Here is an 18,696-nt window from a genome sequence, read left to right as displayed (position 1 = left end):
TTCTGATTTGGCTACAAATAGGAGGTTCCCATAACCCCTCCTTGAGTTCAATTAATTTGCTAGAGTGGCTCATAGAACTCAGGGAAACACATTTATCAGTTCATTATAAAAGGACACAGATGAACATCCAGATGGGATATGCACAGGGCAAGGTATGTGGGAAGGGGCAGAGCTTCCGTCCCCTCTTGGGGTCACCAGTCTCCTAGCAACTCCACTTGTTCTGCAACCCAGGAGCTCCCTGAACACCATACTTTTGTCTTTTGAGGCTTCCTCATGTAGGCATTACTTCATTTACAGCCCTTTTCCCTTCTCAAGAGAACGGGGGGAGGGCGGGTCTGAAAATCCCAAGCTTCTGATCATGCCTTGGTCTTTCTGGTGACCAGCCTCCATTCACGAGCCCAGCCAAAGTTGCCTCATTAGAACAAAGACACTCATATTGTTCTTGTTACTTAAGAATTTACAAGGGTTTTGGGAGCTCTGGGCTGGAAACCAGAGGCAGAGACCAATATATACATTTTCTACTATCTCACACCTTCCATTTCAATAAACAAACACATTAAACAGGATCGTGTTATGCCAGGAATCAGTGACACTGGAGGACGTGACTGTGGCCTTCACGTGGGAGGAGTGGCAGCTCCTGGTCTCCGAGCAGAAGGACCTATACCGGGACGTGATGCTGGAGAACTACAGCAACCTGGTGTTCATAGTTGAGGATGGCTCCCCTGTGTCACTCAGAGGGTCCCCAGTCAGTGGCCTTTCCAGTCTCAGCTTCTGAAAGGTCTGGAGTGTCTGTGATGCTCTGAAGTGGTAATGAATCTCAGTCCCTGCTCTGTCCCCAGATGAGAAGGTATAATCTCTATCTTAGAGAAAAGCTTTAATTTGCAAACATGGAAATTTTGCAGTCCCAATCTCATATCATCACAGATCCCTAATGAAATCTGATGAGTCTAATCCTTCTCTAATTTCCCATGAACAGGGTATCAAGCCAGCAAACCAGACACTTTCTCCAGATTGGAACATGGAGAACCACTGTGGACATTGGAAGATGAAGTCCAGTCAAACTCATCCGGGTAAGTGAGAGAACCAGCAAGAGGGAAAGCCTGGGGAAATCACTGTTTAGTTCTTTAGAGAAGGTATAACAGTGGTGAGGGTGTCTGAGGAGACAGAAACTGAGCTTCCATGTGTCCCTGTCCCTATAGGAGAGTTCTTTTTCTTTGTAGGAATTTAAAGAAAAATTTACCCCTTTATCTCTTCTTGGAACTAATCCCTATATATTTCTTTTTAGAAGTTATCTTTTTCCCCTACAATAATTCTTGCTTGGATTTTCAAATCTTCCCCTTCTTCATCACTTGTCAGTATGACTTTGTGTTCCTTTTACCTCTGCTATGAAATTCCTTCCTTCCATGTCTCTCTTTTAAGAGAAAACTTTGGGTTCACCATTGTTTTCTGACTAATGCACCTTCCTGCCCTATTGGGAAATATTTCCCTTCTTAATATCCAATTCTATTCTGGATTCCTTGACCCCATGATAATCTGGTCTCTGAATGTGCATTAATTTGCTTCCTTAAGTTTTCTTTTTCCCTCACTCTGAGCTTCTTTAAAGGTTCCGTTTTCATCCCGTTCTATCTCATATACCTTAAAACCTTACTGTATTGCAATGTGTTAAGTTCTTGTTTTTTGTAGAAGCTCCCAAGTTGACATCTCCCTTAACATTGTCTAATCTATATGCTACTGCCTTATAATCTACCTGTCTCCATGGCAACTCCCTATGAGTTCACACTTTTTGTGTGAGAAACTAGAATCATCTTTCCTCCAAGAAAAGCCCTTGCCATCATCTTTTTTATTTAAAAAGCTAAATTTTTAAAAATAAAATTTAAGTATAATTGATATATAACATATTAGTTTCAGATTCCATAATCTTTTTAAAAATTGATCTCTTTAAGAAATAAAAATAAATGAATAAAACCAAGATTCTCTTGTACTTCTGTACATCTTAAATCTTGGCCATGTTGGCATTACCCTGAATGCTGTCTACCCTCTGGGCAACCATATTTAAGGTCTCCATTGTTCCTATCCTATTCTTTGTTTAGTTAGCAAAGACCTTTATACAATTTCTCATTCTCCGTTCCTAGCCTAAAACTTCATGACTGCTTTACTATAATTCCTTTGCATATTTGTTGATTCTAATTTTCCTCTTAGTTCAACTTTGACTTTGTTAATGGCTTCTTTTCCCTAAAGTTTTCCTTTTTCTCCTCAGAGACTGATGACATTAAGTCTCAGTTGACCATATTACTATCCATGTCACAAAAAAATTTTTTTGTCCCCTTCTTCCGCTTCCCCTCCCCCACCACTTGGTTCAAGGGTTCCAGCTGTTGTTTCTCAGTCTGGTTGTGCAGGACACAGCTCACTGACCCATGCTGGTATTATGAGCCTTGCTCTCCCCACACCCTCTGGAAGCAGTCGGTTGCTAGTCATCGGTTGGCTGCTCACAGCAGCTCTTGCCAACTCCCAGCTGCTCACGATGCCTGCTGGCCACTCACGCTGGCCACCAGCTGCTCATGGCTGCACATGGTAGCCTGCAGCAGTACTCAGCAGTCCCAGGCAGTTTACACCAACCTCCAGTTGATCACGGCAGCCCAGCTCCAGGGAGAGCCGTTGTTCACAATCTTAGCTGTAGAGGGCGCAGCTCACTGGCCCATGTGGAAATCAAACCTGTGACCTCGGCATTAGGAGCAGCTCCAACCACCTGAGCCACAGGGCTGCCCCCCTCCTTTTTAATAAAATTTTATTGGGGAATATTAGGGAACAGTGTGTTTTTACAGGACCCATCATCTCCATGTCAAGTTGTTTTCAATATAGCTGTTGGGGGCACAGCTCAGCTCCAAGTCAGGTCATTTTTTTCAATCTAGTTGTGGAGGGCGGAGCTCACTGGCCCATGTGGTAATCGAACCCGCAACCTTGGTGTTATGAGCACTGTGCTCTAACTACTGAGCAAACTGCTGCCCCGCAAGCATTTCTTAAATGCCAGGTTTTTATTGAAGGGGTCTTCTCTTTTTTTCTTTTTTTTTTAAGGTAAAACATCCAAGCAGTTTTTATTCATTAATATTCATAAATACACACAACAGCTTCATTAGAGGTTTCACTTTTCCTCTTCAGTTTGAATGTTGAGTATTATTAGGAGAACCTTTTGCAAGTTACAAGAAGCAGAGATCACCCCAGCACTGCTACCTGCATTTACCTGCTAGAAATAAAAATTAGTGTCGTGCAGGGCGTCCGGTGGGGTCTCAGCTCCCGCTCCCCACATAAAAACGCAGGACATGGTGAGGCCAAAAAGGAACACCAATGGAACCATAAGTAGGGGAGTCATATCACTGTATTCTCGTAGGCGTCATCTGCCTCTTTGCAATCCGCTCTTGCTAGGTCCCATTTCTTTGCTAGCGTAGCCACAGCAGTTATATTAGTGGCCAATGGCTTACGGGTTACAGCTGATGGCCAACTAGCCACAGCTGATGGCCATCTGATCACAGTTAATGGCCATTTACTACCCGAGCCAGCACCTTTCTCTGTGAGGCCGAGAGCCTGGAAACTGCTTTTTGGGGCTTTATCCCCACAATTAGTTAAAATTAGTTAAGTAGAAATGTAAATATTTTCTCTCTTCCTTTTGAATGTACACAATGTAACAAGAGTGACAGGCCTGAAGCTACAATCACTAAACCACCAAGATAGTGTTGTCCAATTTCATTGGCAAATATAGCACAGAGGACATTGAGAATTGGGATGTCATCAAAGAGGAGGTGATGGAGGCTCATTTCTGAAGGGGTTTTCTTCTTAATACTCATACCCAGACTTCTTCCTTGGATTCTGGTTTTGTTAGAATTGGCTTGAGAGCCTGGGTATGTCTTTATGCAAAGCTTTTGTGACTCTGGTTGAAGTGTAGCTTTAATTCATGGTGGAAGAGAATTGATTTAGTGGGCAAAAATTTCAATGTGTGGGGAAGCTTTCCCACATCAACAAGCAATTCTGACACTACCTAGAGATAGAAGCAGATTCCACAGGTAAAGAGCTCAGTCTTACAAGACCACTCTCCAACTTAGAAGCCAGTGAAAAACCCAGGTGCTTCTGACACAGGAGGTTCCAAGGATCCCCTCAAATCCCAATTTGATGTTGTTTCCTGTACTTAAAGACTGACTGGCTATAAATCAGAGGTTCTCAAACCCCTTCCTCGGGTTTAATTAATTTTCTAGAACAGCTCACAGAACTCAAGAAAACTTGTTTACTCACTAGATTACCAGTTTATTACAAAGGATATTAAAGGATACAAATCAATAGCCAGGTGAAGAGATACACATGGCGAGGCCTGGTCACATGGTGGCACCTGGAAGTGCTCTCCTTCCCCAATGTGTAAGCTCTCCAAAAAAAGGGGCCAATGAGCTGTACTTTTGGGTTTTTACAGACGATTCATTACCTACTCATGACTAAGTCCTTGTCCATTGGCAATTGATTCACCCTCCAACCCTTCTTACCCTCCCTGGAGGAAACCTAATCACATAGTTGGCTACCACTGGCAACCAGCCCCCATCCTTAGGTGTTTTCCAAAAGTCACCTGATTAATATAACAAGAAACACCTTTGTCACTCTCATCACTTAGGAAATTCCAAGGCTTTTAGGAACTCAGGAAGAAACTGAGAAGACCAAATACATATTTATTATAAATCACAATACCACAATAGGAAACAAAAAAATGTCTTTCTGCAGCAAAGATTTTATGAGCAAAGACAGGACAAATCTTCATGTAATATTTACGAATTAAGTTTTTGAGGATGTGAAACCTTCTTGCTACACTTCAAGGTTGTACAAAAGTCAAGTGAATCATAAATATAGGGACAATTTTCAAAATTAAAAGTAACCTAAAGTGGTATAGAGAGAATGGAGGATGATAGTATCATAAAGTATCTTATGCAAGAAATATAGCTAGATTTTGAATTAAGATGATGGGAGGAAACATGGCAAGAAATTGGAAATGTGCAAAGCCACGTGGGGACTGTCAAAAGATTGGCCTAAATCAGATCATGTGAAGACCAATGTTAGAAGGTACCTGTTTCGGAACTAGTAGAGTGGAAACTTATACAGACTTGGTACGTGGTAATGTAAGCTTTTATCATCAGGCTCACCACTGTGAATTTTACATGTTGGTAATAGAGGGGGCATGGTGGAGGTTAGGTTTTGTGAATTTCTAGCTGTAGGCAGTCTTAGCATTCATTTCAGTGGCAGCACCGTACCAATAATAATACAACAGATGTTCTAGGAAAAATTAAAGGTAAAGCTGCCATAAGTCTTGATTCAGGAGGAAAGAGGTCCTTTAAGGACCCATTAACTGATGACAGCAGAGACCTAACTGTTGAATTAAGAGATGCTGTTAATGGCAAGATATGAGATTAATATATCAGGGTCGGTGAAAAGGGGAAAATTCTATGACATCTATACAGGGACGGCATGATGAAGGTGACGGTTCTCATATCTGGTACAGCAGCACAACTGCTTGTAGAGAAGACCATGTGCCCAATTAGCATGTTGTGCATTATTAGCATAATGCAGAAGAACGGCATATTTTAGCAACAGGATGAGCACCCAAGAGTCTGTTAGAATTTTCTTGAAATCAAGTCCTGTGCATCCAACGTTCTGACTTGCCTTTGGGGGACATTGATTCTAATGCCCATGTATAATTATTTCTCTACCAGTGTGGTTAATATTTGGATCTTTTCAGTGGGCTCTAGGAATCCCAAAGTTCTGTATGTTGAAATGACTACAGCCTTGGTTGCGTGCCTTCATCTTCTTGCAGTCTTCACATTCTCAGGATGTGATCTCATCTAATACTCTGACCTTAAATAATCCTTACATACTGATGATTTCCGTATTGCTATCTCAAGACCTTTCTCAAGTTTTATATATCGAATTGGGTTTTCCATGTCCATATTTGGATATCTAATAATTATCTCAAAGTTGATGTGCTTCAAAATGTTTCCATCACATTCTGAACTTTAACATATTCCTCATCCATCTTATTAAAAGGCACTACCTACCTACCTACTCTTTAACTCAAATCAAATACTTAGGAGTACCCTTTGATTCCCTTTTCTTCCTCTCCCTACATCAAATCCATTAGTGAGGCTTGTTTATCCATCCTTTCAAATGAATCCTGATATCTTCCACTTCTCTTCATTTCCTTTGCTTCTTCAAACCATGGTCACGTTTGCAACTTCCTACTTTATTCTTTTTCTTGCTTGTTTATTTCCCTTTACACCCCTAGAATATGACTTCAGATAAATTTTTGTGTGTGTTTTACCAATACCAGCACCAAGCCTCGTACGTGGTAATAGTCATGTAAGAAGGATGTATTGGATGAATGAATATGTCTCTCACCAATTTGGAACACTAACAGTGACTTCCATGTAATTTACTGCTTACAGTACCATATTTATAAAGCAAACCAATCTATTTTTACTTTGTGAATTCACCATTTTACATTAATGTCTGTCATCTTTTGTTTGGTATTTTATATTACTGTTTTTAACCATTTCTAAGAGATAAGGAGTTAGTATTTAATGGATACAGAAGTTTTCAGTTGGGAAAGATGAAAATGTTCCAGAGATGAATGGTGGTGCTTGTTGTATAACAATATGAATGTACTTAATGCCACAGGACTGTATACTTACAAATGATTAAAATAGCCAATTTTATCATATGTATATTTAACTACATTTTTTTAAGTTAAAAAACAAAAGGCACATTTATACTTGGAATTTCTTCTAAGTTGATATCATGTTTTCTGCTGAAGTGCCAGCCCACCCCCAAGGTGTTTCTGAAGCAGTTTTATTCCATATGATGCTCACTGGAGCATTCATTGTTCTCTTCTTTCCTAGAAATTGAGGAAGTTGATGATGATCTTCAGCAGCACTTACAAAACCAAAATATACTGAAGATGATGAAACAGTTTTATGAAGACAATGCATTTGGAAATACTGTTCTTCAGAGCAAAAGTCATTTTCCTTTAAGGCCAAATCATGGTATGCTTGATTTACATGGAAAAACTTTGAAGTTACAGTTAGAATTAATCAAGCAGAGTAGACACTGTGACATAAAGGAACCTGCTTAGTTTAATGAACATGAAAGATCCTTTCTCCATGGAAATCATGAGGAAACTCATACTGAAATTCAATTTCATGAATGTAGAAAACCCATCAGGACTAAGTCACAAATCCTTAAACTTCAGGAAACATACATAATAGAGAAAGTCCATGAATGTATTCAATGTGGGAAAGCCTTCCTCAAGAAGTTTTTGTTCAAGGAACCTAAAAGAATTCACACAGGAAAGAAACCCCATGGATGTAGTGAACGTGGGAAAACCTTCTCCAAGAAGTTCAAGCTCACTGAACATCAGTGAACTCACAATGAAGAGAAACCCCATGTGTGCAGTGAGTGTGGGAAGGCATTCTCCAGAAAGTTCAAGCTAACTGAACACCAGAAAACTCACACAGGAGACAAACCTTATGAGTGCAATGAATGTGGTAAAGCCTTCTGCACGAAGGGAGAGCTCATTACACACCAGAGAAAGGAAAGAGAAAAACCACACGGATGCAGTGAATGTGGGTAAGGTTTCTCCAGAAAGTCACAGCTCCTTCTACATCAGGAAACTCATCAGGAGAGAAACCTTTGTATGCAATGAATGTGGAAAAGGTTTCATTCAGAAGGGCAATCTTATTATACATCAACAAACTCACACTGGAGAGTAACCATATGGCTGCACTGAATGTGGTAAGACCTTCAGCCAGAAGGCTTGCCTCATAGCACATCAGCATTTCACACAGGAAAGATTCCCTTTGTGTGTACTGAATGTGGAAAATCCTGTTCACAGAAATCTGGACTCATTAAACATCAGAGAATTCACACAAGAGAGAAACCCTATACATGCAGTGACTGTGGGAAAGATTTCACTACAAAGACGATACTCATTGTCCATCAAAGAACGTATACAGGAGAGAGACCTTACGGATGCAATAAGTATGGGAAAGCTTTCTCCCACAAGTCATGCCTTGTGAAACATAAGAGGATATACACACAGTGAGCTGTGCACTCTACAGCTAAGATTGTGAACAAGAGAGAAACATGTAGATTCAGTGTAGGTTGAATATCCTTCCATAAAGGTTCACAGCTTATTAGATACTAGTGAACTCCTGCAAGGGGAAAACCCTGTTAATATGGTGACTGTGCTAATGCCTTCTGTGACCCCCTCAGACATCATTAAACATGATTAGGCTCCTAGCAGATAGGAATGTAGTCACTACAGGATAGCCAGTTGCCAGATGTGCACCCTCCGCAGATAAGAGAGTGTACAGGAGAGACACCTTATGAATACAGTGAATATGGTTATGCCTTCAATGGTCAATTACATTTTATTTTATGTCACAAGAAAACACATACCGTGTTTCCCTGAAAATAAGACCTAGCCAGACAATCAACTCTAATGCATCTTTTGGAGCAAAACTTAATATAAGACCCAGTCTATCCTATCCTGTCCTGTCCTATCCTGTCCTATCCTATCCTAGACCTGGTCTTATATTATAGTAAAATAAGACTGGGTCTTATATTAATTTTTGCTCCAAAGGATGCATTAGATCTGATTGTCTGGCTAGGTCTTATTTTAGGGGAAACACGGTAGGACAAACTGTTACATTCAATTTTGAAAAGTCTTGAGCAATGTCTAGTTGATTATATGGTTATGCATCAACAGACAGCCTATGAATGCAGAGGCCAGGTTTTGGAAGATAGATACTATCATCAGTGATCACCACAGTTTATCAGTGAGCTCATAGTAGGTAGAAATATGATAGTGCGAAAGTCCCTGCACTCAACAGGTGTCAGTATATGAGGTTAGACAATTAACTTCGTGAACTCATCCTAGAAAAAGTGATACATACCTCATTGCTGAATATCACTATGGTCACCTTCGAAGTACTCCCTTTGGAAAGCTATGCACCGATGCCAGCTCCTAGTCCACCCTTCAAAGCAATTTTGGAACTCTTCTTCTGAAATGGCCATCAGAACTGTCATCGTATTACCCTTGATGTCCTAAATGTCTTCCTTTCAATATTTCTTTCATGTTCAGGTAAAGAAAGAAGTCATTGGGGGTCAGATCAGGTGAGTAGGGAAGGTGTTCCAATACAGTTATTTGTTTACTGGCTAAAAACTCCCTCACAAACTGCTGTGTGAGCTGGTGCATTGTTGTGATGCAAGAGCCACGAATTGTTGGTGAAAAGTTCAGTTCGTCTAACCTTCTCTCCCCCTTCTTCTGCCCCCTCCCCCCGCCCCACTCTGGTTCAAGTCGTTGTTTCTCAGTCTTGTTGTGTAGGACACAGCTCCCTGGCCCATGCTGGTATTATGAGCCTTGCACTCCACCTGGCTGAGGCAGTCAGTCGCCAGTGGTCGGTCGCTCACAGTAGCTCTCGCTCACAGTAGCTCTCGCCACACGATGGCTGCCTGCTCATGGCAGCCCAGCTCCAGAGAGAGCTGTTGTTCACAATCTTAGCTGTAGAGGGCACAGCTCACTGAGCCATGTGGGAATCAAACCGGCGACCTCAGCATTAGGAGCATGGTGCTCCAACCACCTGAGCCACCAGGCCGGCCAAGTATAAGGTCTTGATTGTAAGTTATAGACTGTAAAAGTTAGACTGTAAGCTTTATGAGGATAGGGAATTTCTATTAATCCCTGTATCCTAGATATGTAGATTGTGAGTCATGCATAAAAGCAGGAAAGTGAGACCAATGCTGAGAAAAATTAATCTGCTAGATTGAGCTAAAACTGCTACGTAGATTGAGCAAACAAGGACATTATTATAACTGTATAAACAGTTATACCTATATTCCATTAGATCAAAACAGAAGAGGAATGATTAACATGTTAATGATCACAATGTGCTGTGGTGTTTGTAAGATGTGCACTACATTTTATTTCTTCATATGTTATAAACCCTTCCACGGTAGGGTTTCACTATCTTGAACAGAGTGAAGGGAAGTTTAAGAGGTTTCCACTTGGCACTTCTCACAAAGATACCTCTTACCCATTGGCCAAGAACTCAAGGCTTTTCTTTTTTTAACAAAAGCTTTTATTAGCTTTTGTTCTCTGTACTTGAGTTTGTATACTTTCTTTTGCCTTGTCATCAAGTTCATTGATCTTTTGCATACACAAGTAAGTTAAAACACTGTATATATAGTGTATATATAGTTAGTCTTTTTCACATTTCATTTTGGATAGCTTCTACTGCTGTGTCAAGTTCAATGATCATTTCTTCTAACGTGTAATCTGCCATTAATCCCATCCTGTGTATGTTTTATCTCAGAAATTGTAGTTTTTGACTTAGGCCTTTTTTTTTATCTTTCATATCTCTATTTACATGGCTTACTTATAACCTATTTGTGACTTAGTATTTAAAGTGGGTTTCATGTAGGCACCATATAGTTGACAATCTGTCTTTTTCTTGTGTTTAGATCATTTGCGTTTCATGTGAGAATTAATGTGGTTAAGTTTAAATTAATAACGAGATATCCTATTTATCCCATCTGTTTTTTGCTCCCCTTTTCTTTTTCTACCTTCTTTTGAAGTAACTGAGTATGTTTTATGGTTATTTATCTCCTTTATTGGCATATTAGCTATAATTTTGTTATTACGTGGTTCCTTGAATTTACAGCCTGCATCATTAGCTTATGAGTATATGTTCAAGTGTTATTATACCTCTTCATGTATAGTAACAGAATCTTATAGCATACTTCCATTTTCTGTAGCAAGATCAGCTTCATTGAAGAGACTCTTCTAGATGCTCCTAGGATACATATTTAGGAGATGGGTAAGATGGTTTTACATGATATATCAACATCAGCATTCCTAACTCCATATATCTTTGGATACTTTACAGAATTAGAAGGAATTTCTGGCATTTAAACTTTATTTAGTGTAGGCCACCTTTGAGTCATGTCCAGTCAACCAAACTGTTAGAAGCACTCTAATTGAGCTCACACATTAAAGCCAGAATCAATTCCTGGTAAGCCCATATTATTAAAGATGCCAGATGCAAAATCATATTCCTTCTACCATGATCCCACAAATGTTTCCCAGGTTTTTAATGAACATATAAGCAATATTCAAAAGAGGTAAACACTTCAGGACTACATTGGGTTTATCCAAAGAATGCAAAGTAAGTTAAAATGTGTCTAATTTTCTAAGCAATGTAATTTACCACTGTGTCTTGTTGTCATAACATATACCACAGAAAGGATAGCTTAAACAACAGAAATTAATTTTCTCACATTTCTGGAGGCCAGAAGTCCAAGGTCAAGGTTCCAGCAGATCTGGTTTCTTGTGAGGATCCTGTTCCTGGTTTGCAGAGAACAATCTTCAATGTTGTCACATGGCCTTTCCTCAGTTTATCTGAACTGAAAAAGACAGAGTTCTCTGGTGTTTCTTCTTATAAGGACAGTAAATTTACTGGATCACAGTGTCATCTTTATGATCTCATTTAACCTTAATTTCTTTCTTAGTGCCCCATCTCCAAATATAGCCACAGTGGGTCTTAAGGCTTCAATGCATGAATCTGGGGGATGCAAACAGTCTATAACATTCCACTCGTGACCCCCAGCTCCCGCCAAATCCAAGTCCTCCTTGCATTCAAAATACATGCATCCCACTCTGACAGCCTCAAAAATCTTAACTTATTCCAGCATTAACATCTATAGTCCAAAGTCTCACTTAAAAATCACCTAAATCAGATATGGGTGAGACTTGAGGTACAATTTACCAAGGCAAAATTCCTCTCCAGCTGTGAACCTGTAAAACCAGAGAAGTTACATGCTTCCAAAATACAATGAGGGAGCAGGGGTGTTAAATAAAGGAAACATTAACTAAATGGAGTTGGGAGGGCCTGTAGGGGGAGATCACACACCCTGTCATTCATTGTTAAGAACCCCAAACTGGAAGAGACATACTTTCTATCTCCAACAGGAAGACCTTTCTACCACTCCAGAAGGAATGTTGTCTCCTCTCCAGACAACCACTCAACCAATGAGAGACTATTACAACTGGGCCAGTGAGAAGCCACTACAATTTTGTTTACAACAGCCCCTCCAACTGCCCCTCCACCTTTTCCTCTATAAAAACCATTACACTCCTTTGTTCTCTGGACTTGCCTATGGTTCTGCCCTAGCTTGCATGTCCAAAATTGTGAATGCTTTTTTGCTCCCAAATAAACTTATTTTGCTGAAGAAATACCTGGTTGTCTATTTGTTTAAGGTTAAGGGTAGTATAGACATGTCTATATGTCTATGAAAGGAGTGCTGGGTCCCAAGCAAATCTAAAACTAGCAACTTCCATTAGATCTTAAGGCTTGAGAATAATGGTCTCTGGTTCAATGCTCTGCCATCCAGTTTCATAGGTGGGAATTACAAGACTTTTGCTGGAATGAGGAAATCAAAGCAGCAATTTCATGTGATATTCTACAGTGGAATGTGTAACTCCACAAAGAATGGTTTTTTTAATCTGCATTTATAGCTTTTGTATCCCCAGCAGCAGAACGATGTTTGATGTATAGCAGGAATAGTCCATATCTGTTGGGTGGGTGAACGAATGATCAATCCCTTTAGTTTGAAGGTACTCTCAGCCTGGTTGTACAATCAAGGAGAGGAGTTTTGCACTGGGAATTTGGGCTGCAACATTAAACAGACCCTTTCTCAGAGCTTTTGATTCAAGGTATTTGCCATCTTTGCGGAAGAAAAAGCTTGCTTTGCCTTTGGTTCCACCCACCCGTTGGCTCAGGCCCCCTTGCCGGCCCCTGATCAACCGTGTTGCCCATTTTCCTCCACCCGGCCATAACAAGAACTTTATAATGCTGCCCGTATTACCCACTCTCTGATCAATGCCATCTTCAGTGCGTCTCTAAACCCCAGAATGGCCAAAAATGCCGCTTCCCCCACAAAGCCCCTTCCTGCCACAATTCCCGGGATAACAGTCCGTTCTCCACCGATTGTTAGGGGCTGCTCGGATTCCCTCCCGGTGGAATTTACTCTAAGATGACCGCGCCCACTTAGCTTCTCTCTGGTCTTAGGCTCAAACTGCCTTAATGTCCGGGACCGTCTCTGCCCATCCTGAGCAGAGCCTGGGGCAGGCTTGAGTTTCTGAGTAGCTAAGCAGTTTGTGTAGCAACCCTGGCGAATGTTGCACAGTGGGGAGTCCCAGGGATTCAAGTGGTTTGGGAATGAGGTTAAACAGGTCGTTTTCAGTGGTAGCTTCTCACCGTCTCGATCCTTCCCGCGAAAAGCCGGGAAAGGGAGAGGACGCCCGCCCTAGGGCAGTAGGTTGGAAGATGGCTGCTCCCGGTAAACAGCCTCCAATCGGGCGCGACCATTCTACGTCACAGAAGGACGACGTCCAGCCAGATTCCGAGACTCTGGAATGACGCGTACTGACCTTCGTCGGCCGCCATCCTTTCAGCTTCTGCGGCTACAGACAGATGTTGAGGGGCGGCTTCGGGGCTGTGGACCGTAAAGCAGAGTTTAGAGAAGTGATTCCGTGATTTGTCTCCAGCGGGAAGACGTAGGTCAGTGGTCAGATCAGTGTCGGGTTCCGGGCGTGTTTCGGGACCACGTGAGCGTGTTGGGGTTTTTTTTTTGTTGTTGTTCTGAAACGCACGGGCCCTGTGTTGGGGGAAGCGAGTGGAAATCCTTGTTGGAGGGTGGTCAACGTGGAGGGTTCCCGGTGGATGGGGAGTTAGTGGTGTTCTCTGTGGGGACGAGCAGTTGGAATGTCTTTGTTGGAGAGTAGCGTTTGGGGTGTCGCTGGTTGGGGGAAACGGGAGCCGTGTTCGTGTTGGGGACAGCGTTTGGGGAATTCCGTGTTTATTGCTAATGGCATGCTTAATTTTAGAGATGGGTTTCAGGTCCTCTTGTGTCCCTGTTTACTGTATGTTCCTATTGAAATTTTGTTTTCAGGTTCATTCAGACCCAAATAATGACGCCCCCATCCTCCTAAATAATCCTGTAAATAATCCAGAAAATAACTCTTGTTAAAAGTTAGTATATTTCATTTTTAATATTAGGATCAGGTGTGTAGGTATTGGTGTAGTTTTATACATTTTAATGTAACATCCTATCATAACCATTTCCATATTACAAACTCTAGAAGTTTCCCTTCTTTAAACTGTTGCAGTTGTGTTTCATCAAGTGGGTGCTTTAATTTTTGTAGAGCTGACTTAGACATAGCTACAACACTTTCAGGCACTTGTGATGGATTTCCTTTAACCCAAGTTACTTTCTTCTTTGATGAGCTGTGGTGTTTTTCCATATGTGCCTTGGACAGATCTGGTTATGTTTATTCTTAAATAGTTTTTACTTTTGTTATAATTATAAATGGTGCCTTTTTTTTCACATGACCCTACTCCTTTTTTGTTTCTTCTAATTTTATGTAATGCATAAGAGCAAAAACTAAAAAGATATACTTATGTTGTCACCTCATTCTACTCATGTTGTTACTAACAGCTTCTAAGTTGATTCCTTTATATTTTCTAGTTGAGCATTTTTGTCATCTGCAAATCATTTTGGTCAAGTGGCAAGGGTATGGACTGTGGAGTAAGAAGAGTCTGCTTCTGCTTCTGGTGAGTAGGTTAGGAGTCAATCTTCCTCATTTTGAAAAAAAGTTGTCATAATTCCTACTTCACAGAGTTATTATGAAGAGTAAATGCGCAAATGTTCTTTAAGTACAGAGTATAGTGCCTGGTATGTAGTAGAGTCTGAATAAATGATAACTGCAATTTATCAAGTTTTTATTCCTCTTTCTCAAAGGCTTCCACCCCCCCAGCTTTATTGTGATATGAATGACTTCTAATACTGTATAAGTTTAAGGTGTACAACATGCTGATTTGACACACTTTATTGCAAAATGATTCCTACCATAGCGTTAGCTAACACCTGCATCCCATCACATAATTACCATTTCCTTTTTGTAGTGAGAACATTTACGATCTACTCTATTAGCAACTTTCAAGGATAATACACTGTTGTTAACTATGGTCACCCTGCTGTACATTAGATTCCCTCAAAGCCTTTTTAACTTAAAAATTATTCTCATTCATAGCTTTTCTCTCTCTTTAAAATTTTCTGTGATTTATGTTGCTAGATTCCCAATATCTTATATACTTATCCATAATGATTTGTTGTTTTAATATGGGGCTGCATTCTATTTGCCAATATTTTATTTACTATTTTTGCATATAGAAATGAAAAGATGTCTTGGGATTTGCTTCAAAATAATCCATTGGTGAAGGAGGAATGAGTGGTAGTGTTGTTAAAACAAAATTAAGTTTGAGTTGATAAGTATTAAAGTCACATGATGAATATGTGGAGTTTGATTATACTGTTCTTTCTTTTTTTGTACATGGGGTTTAATTATACTGTTTTTTTTATTCTTTGCTTAAAATTTTTCATAATAAAATAATTTAAAAATTTTGCTTCTACATTTGTAAGTGGAACTGAGCTGTACTTTTCTTTAAAAGTTTTTTCAAATATAACACTAAAAATAACAAATAGAATATTACAGCACCGTAGAAGTCTCCACCTCATCCTAATCTCCTTCCTCCTTTCCAGAGGTAATTTTCCTTAAAATATTATATTAAATTTGTCTGATTGCTAACATTATATAAATGGAATCATACAGTAATGTTCTTTTGTGTTTGGCTTCTTTTGCTCAATATTTTGTTGTGAAATTCATCTAAGTTATTGCAAATAGATGCAGTTCATTTCTTTGTAATATTCCATTGTATGATTATAATCATACAATGATTATAATATTCCATTGTATGATTATATCCCAATTTATTTATCCATTTTGCTATTAACGGACGTTTGGGTTACCACAGACTTATGTCTGTTACGAATAATGCTGATAAGAACATTTTTTTACATGCATTTTGGTGCATGAACGTTCTGTTGGGTATATACTTAATAGAATTCCTGAAGTGTAGGTTATTCTAGATATAAGGAGAAATGTCAAATGCCCAGTCACAATGGGAGATTTTTAACATACCTCTCTCAGTAACAGATCAAGGAGACAGAGGCTCGAAGGCTGTAGATTAACAGGGGTCAGCAAACTTTTTCTGTAAAGGGGCAAAAAGTAAATATTTTAGGCTCTGCTGGCCAGATGGTCTGTCTGCACCTATTGAACTCTGTCACTGTAATTTCGAAGTATCCCCAGAACACATAAACAAATGGGTATGGCTGTGTTACAATGAAACATATTTACAAAAACAGATCACCAGCCTGCCATAGTGCTAAAAGATTTGAATAACATGATTAACAACCTTGACCAATATAAAACACTTCACCCAACAATTTTTTTCAAATGAACATAGAATATTTATTATTTTTCAAATTATTTATTTATTGAAGTGTAATTGACTTACAATATTATATTAGTTTCAGGTGTACAGCATAGTGATTTGATATTTATATGCAATACAAAGTAGTGGGCCATAAAGCAAATCTAAACAGATTTCAAAGGCTTGAAATCATATAGACTGTCTTCTCTAATTAATGGGGAATTAAGTGATAAAGCAATAGCAAAATAAGTAGAAAATCCCAATTTGTTTGGCAAGTACGCCATACACGTTTAAATAATCATCAAAAAAATATTACAATGGATATGTGTTGAATTGCATTTTAATAATAATCCTACATGTCACCTCTTGTTGAATTCAATTAAAGCAGTCAGTGGAGGGAATTTATAGCCTTAAATACGTATATTAAAAAAGACGAAAGGATGAAATCAATGAGTAAGCATCTATCTGTATAATTCTCTTTTTTCTAACCTATTGATTAGTGTTTTGGAATGCTGCTTTATACAATTAGTAAAGAAAATTTTCCTCTCTTCCTGTGATCTGAGAGTTGACAGCATATTGGAATCGTGTGCCCTGTAAAGATGAGGTAGAACTCATCGGGCCCTGATAGCTTTCTATTTTTAACTTTTTTTCATGGAAATTCAGAGTATAGAGAGAATAGTATAATATGTGCCAGTCACTCAGTTTCAACAATTACCAACTCATGGCCAGTCATGTTCATCTATGCCTCCACCACTTTTGTTTTTCTTCTGGAGAATTTCATAACAAATTCAAGGCTTCATGTTCTCAAACTTGTAAACGTTCCAGTATGCATCTCTACGATGTAAGGTCATTTAAGAATTTATAACCAGCAGGTCATTTCGAAATGTATCAAAATTAATAATAATTCTTTTATACATCCCCTACCTAGTCCATATTCAGTTTTTTCCTGATCGTCTCAAAGTTGTCTTTTTCCATTAAACTGTTTGAATAATGATCCAAATAATGTTCATGCATTTCATTTGCTTGTTATATCTCTTAGGTCTCCCTTATTCTATAATAGTCCTGCTTCCATTTTTTATTTTTTCCTTATACCTCTTAATAATTTGCAATAAGAAGTATACATCACCATTAATGTAGGATTCTTGCCTAGGTAAATATGGAAGTAATCAAATATCTAAATTCAACTACCCAGTTTATAGGAAAAATAAAGAGTAGAGGTAAGGAAGAATAAGTTAAACTACACCATGATTAAGTAATCAGCCAATCCAGAAGATAGGATATCCTATGCAACAAAGGACATGTTCCCTTCCTCTCTTCATTCCTCCCAAAGCATGTATGGCAATCAATTTATAATGACTTGGCAGCATCTTTACTTTTATTTCAAGTGAAGATTTTTTTTTATTTAAAATTTTTTAATTTAAAAATTTAATTTAAAAATTTTTAATTAAAAATATAATTTTAATTTAAAAATCCTGCGCTTATTGAAAAAAAAGATGTAAAATTCACTTTCCCAATCTGTTGGACCAGCCATAACAATTAACATTGTTATATTTCCTTTTGTGAAGTGTGTTTACACACATACACACACAGACACACACATGCACACAGACATACTGTTTTACTTTTGCAGAAATGCAGGATCATATTATGTATACGTAATGAGTGGAAATGTGCTTCATTCATTGTGTTGTATATTATGGATATTTTTCAGTAAATGTGTGTTAACATGTTAAAGAATCATATACTCCATTAGACGGATTATAATTATTTATTCAGTTAATCCTCTATCACTGAGCCTAAACAGTAGTACCTTACTATATGTTTTTGCTTACTTTGTGACTATTTCCTTTGCTTAAATCCCCAAAAACAGAACATTGGGTCAAAGGTGATGCTTATTTTGAAAATGTTCAATATATAATGTGAGACTATCCCCCAGTAATGTTCTTCTACCATATAATACTGACAGTATTTATTAGTATTTATGTAAAGGAATATTAACATTTCTTCTGTGTTGTTCTTCATGTCAGATTCAACCCCTGACTAAACTTTTTTTTATTATTATTGCTCATAGTAATATTGGGCAAACATTGATAATTTATTTACCAAACAGAGAATGGGTTGGAGATGAGTTCTCTGGGTATGGAGGATACTGGAGGGCTAGAGAGGGAGTCTTTGAGAATAATTTGCTGCCTCATGGGATGAAAGCAGAACTCAAGTTGACCTCACGGTGTGGTGTCCTCAGAGTGTGAGTTCTGGCATGGCTCCAGAGGAAATCTGATCTGCT

At 39.0% G+C, this 18,696-nt stretch overlaps 1 protein-coding gene and 1 long non-coding RNA gene across 4 annotated transcripts in view; one reads left to right on the top strand and one right to left on the bottom strand.

Annotated features, from left to right (window-relative positions):
• Positions 1–10,674: 10,674 nt before the first annotated feature.
• On the bottom strand, positions 10,675–13,421 carry LOC308490219. Its single transcript, XR_013992174.1, has 3 exons — positions 13,338–13,421; positions 11,359–11,484; positions 10,675–10,874 (listed from the first exon to the last, which is right to left on the bottom strand). It is a non-coding gene; the product is annotated as an uncharacterized lncRNA (long non-coding RNA).
• Positions 13,422–13,484: 63 nt separating this feature from the next.
• The window catches only part of LOC308489714 (uncharacterized protein), a 28,187-nt gene continuing 22,975 nt past the window's right edge, over positions 13,485–18,696 (top strand). Inside the window, exons 1-2 of one of the 3 annotated variants that reach the window (XM_081031254.1) lie at positions 13,485–13,640; positions 14,608–14,693. The gene's annotated coding sequence lies outside the window, so the exon portion shown is untranslated. Of the gene's footprint in view, positions 13,641–13,679; positions 14,112–14,607; positions 14,694–18,696 lie in introns of those variants that run through there. The other 2 variants (XM_081031253.1, XM_081031255.1) reach the window with 2 other exon arrangements.

Source organism: Rhinolophus hipposideros (genome assembly GCF_964194185.1).
Source record: "Rhinolophus hipposideros genome assembly, chromosome: 21".
NCBI classification, from domain to species: domain Eukaryota; kingdom Metazoa; phylum Chordata; class Mammalia; order Chiroptera; family Rhinolophidae; genus Rhinolophus; species Rhinolophus hipposideros.
This window is presented reverse-complemented; position numbering and strand designations above follow the sequence as displayed.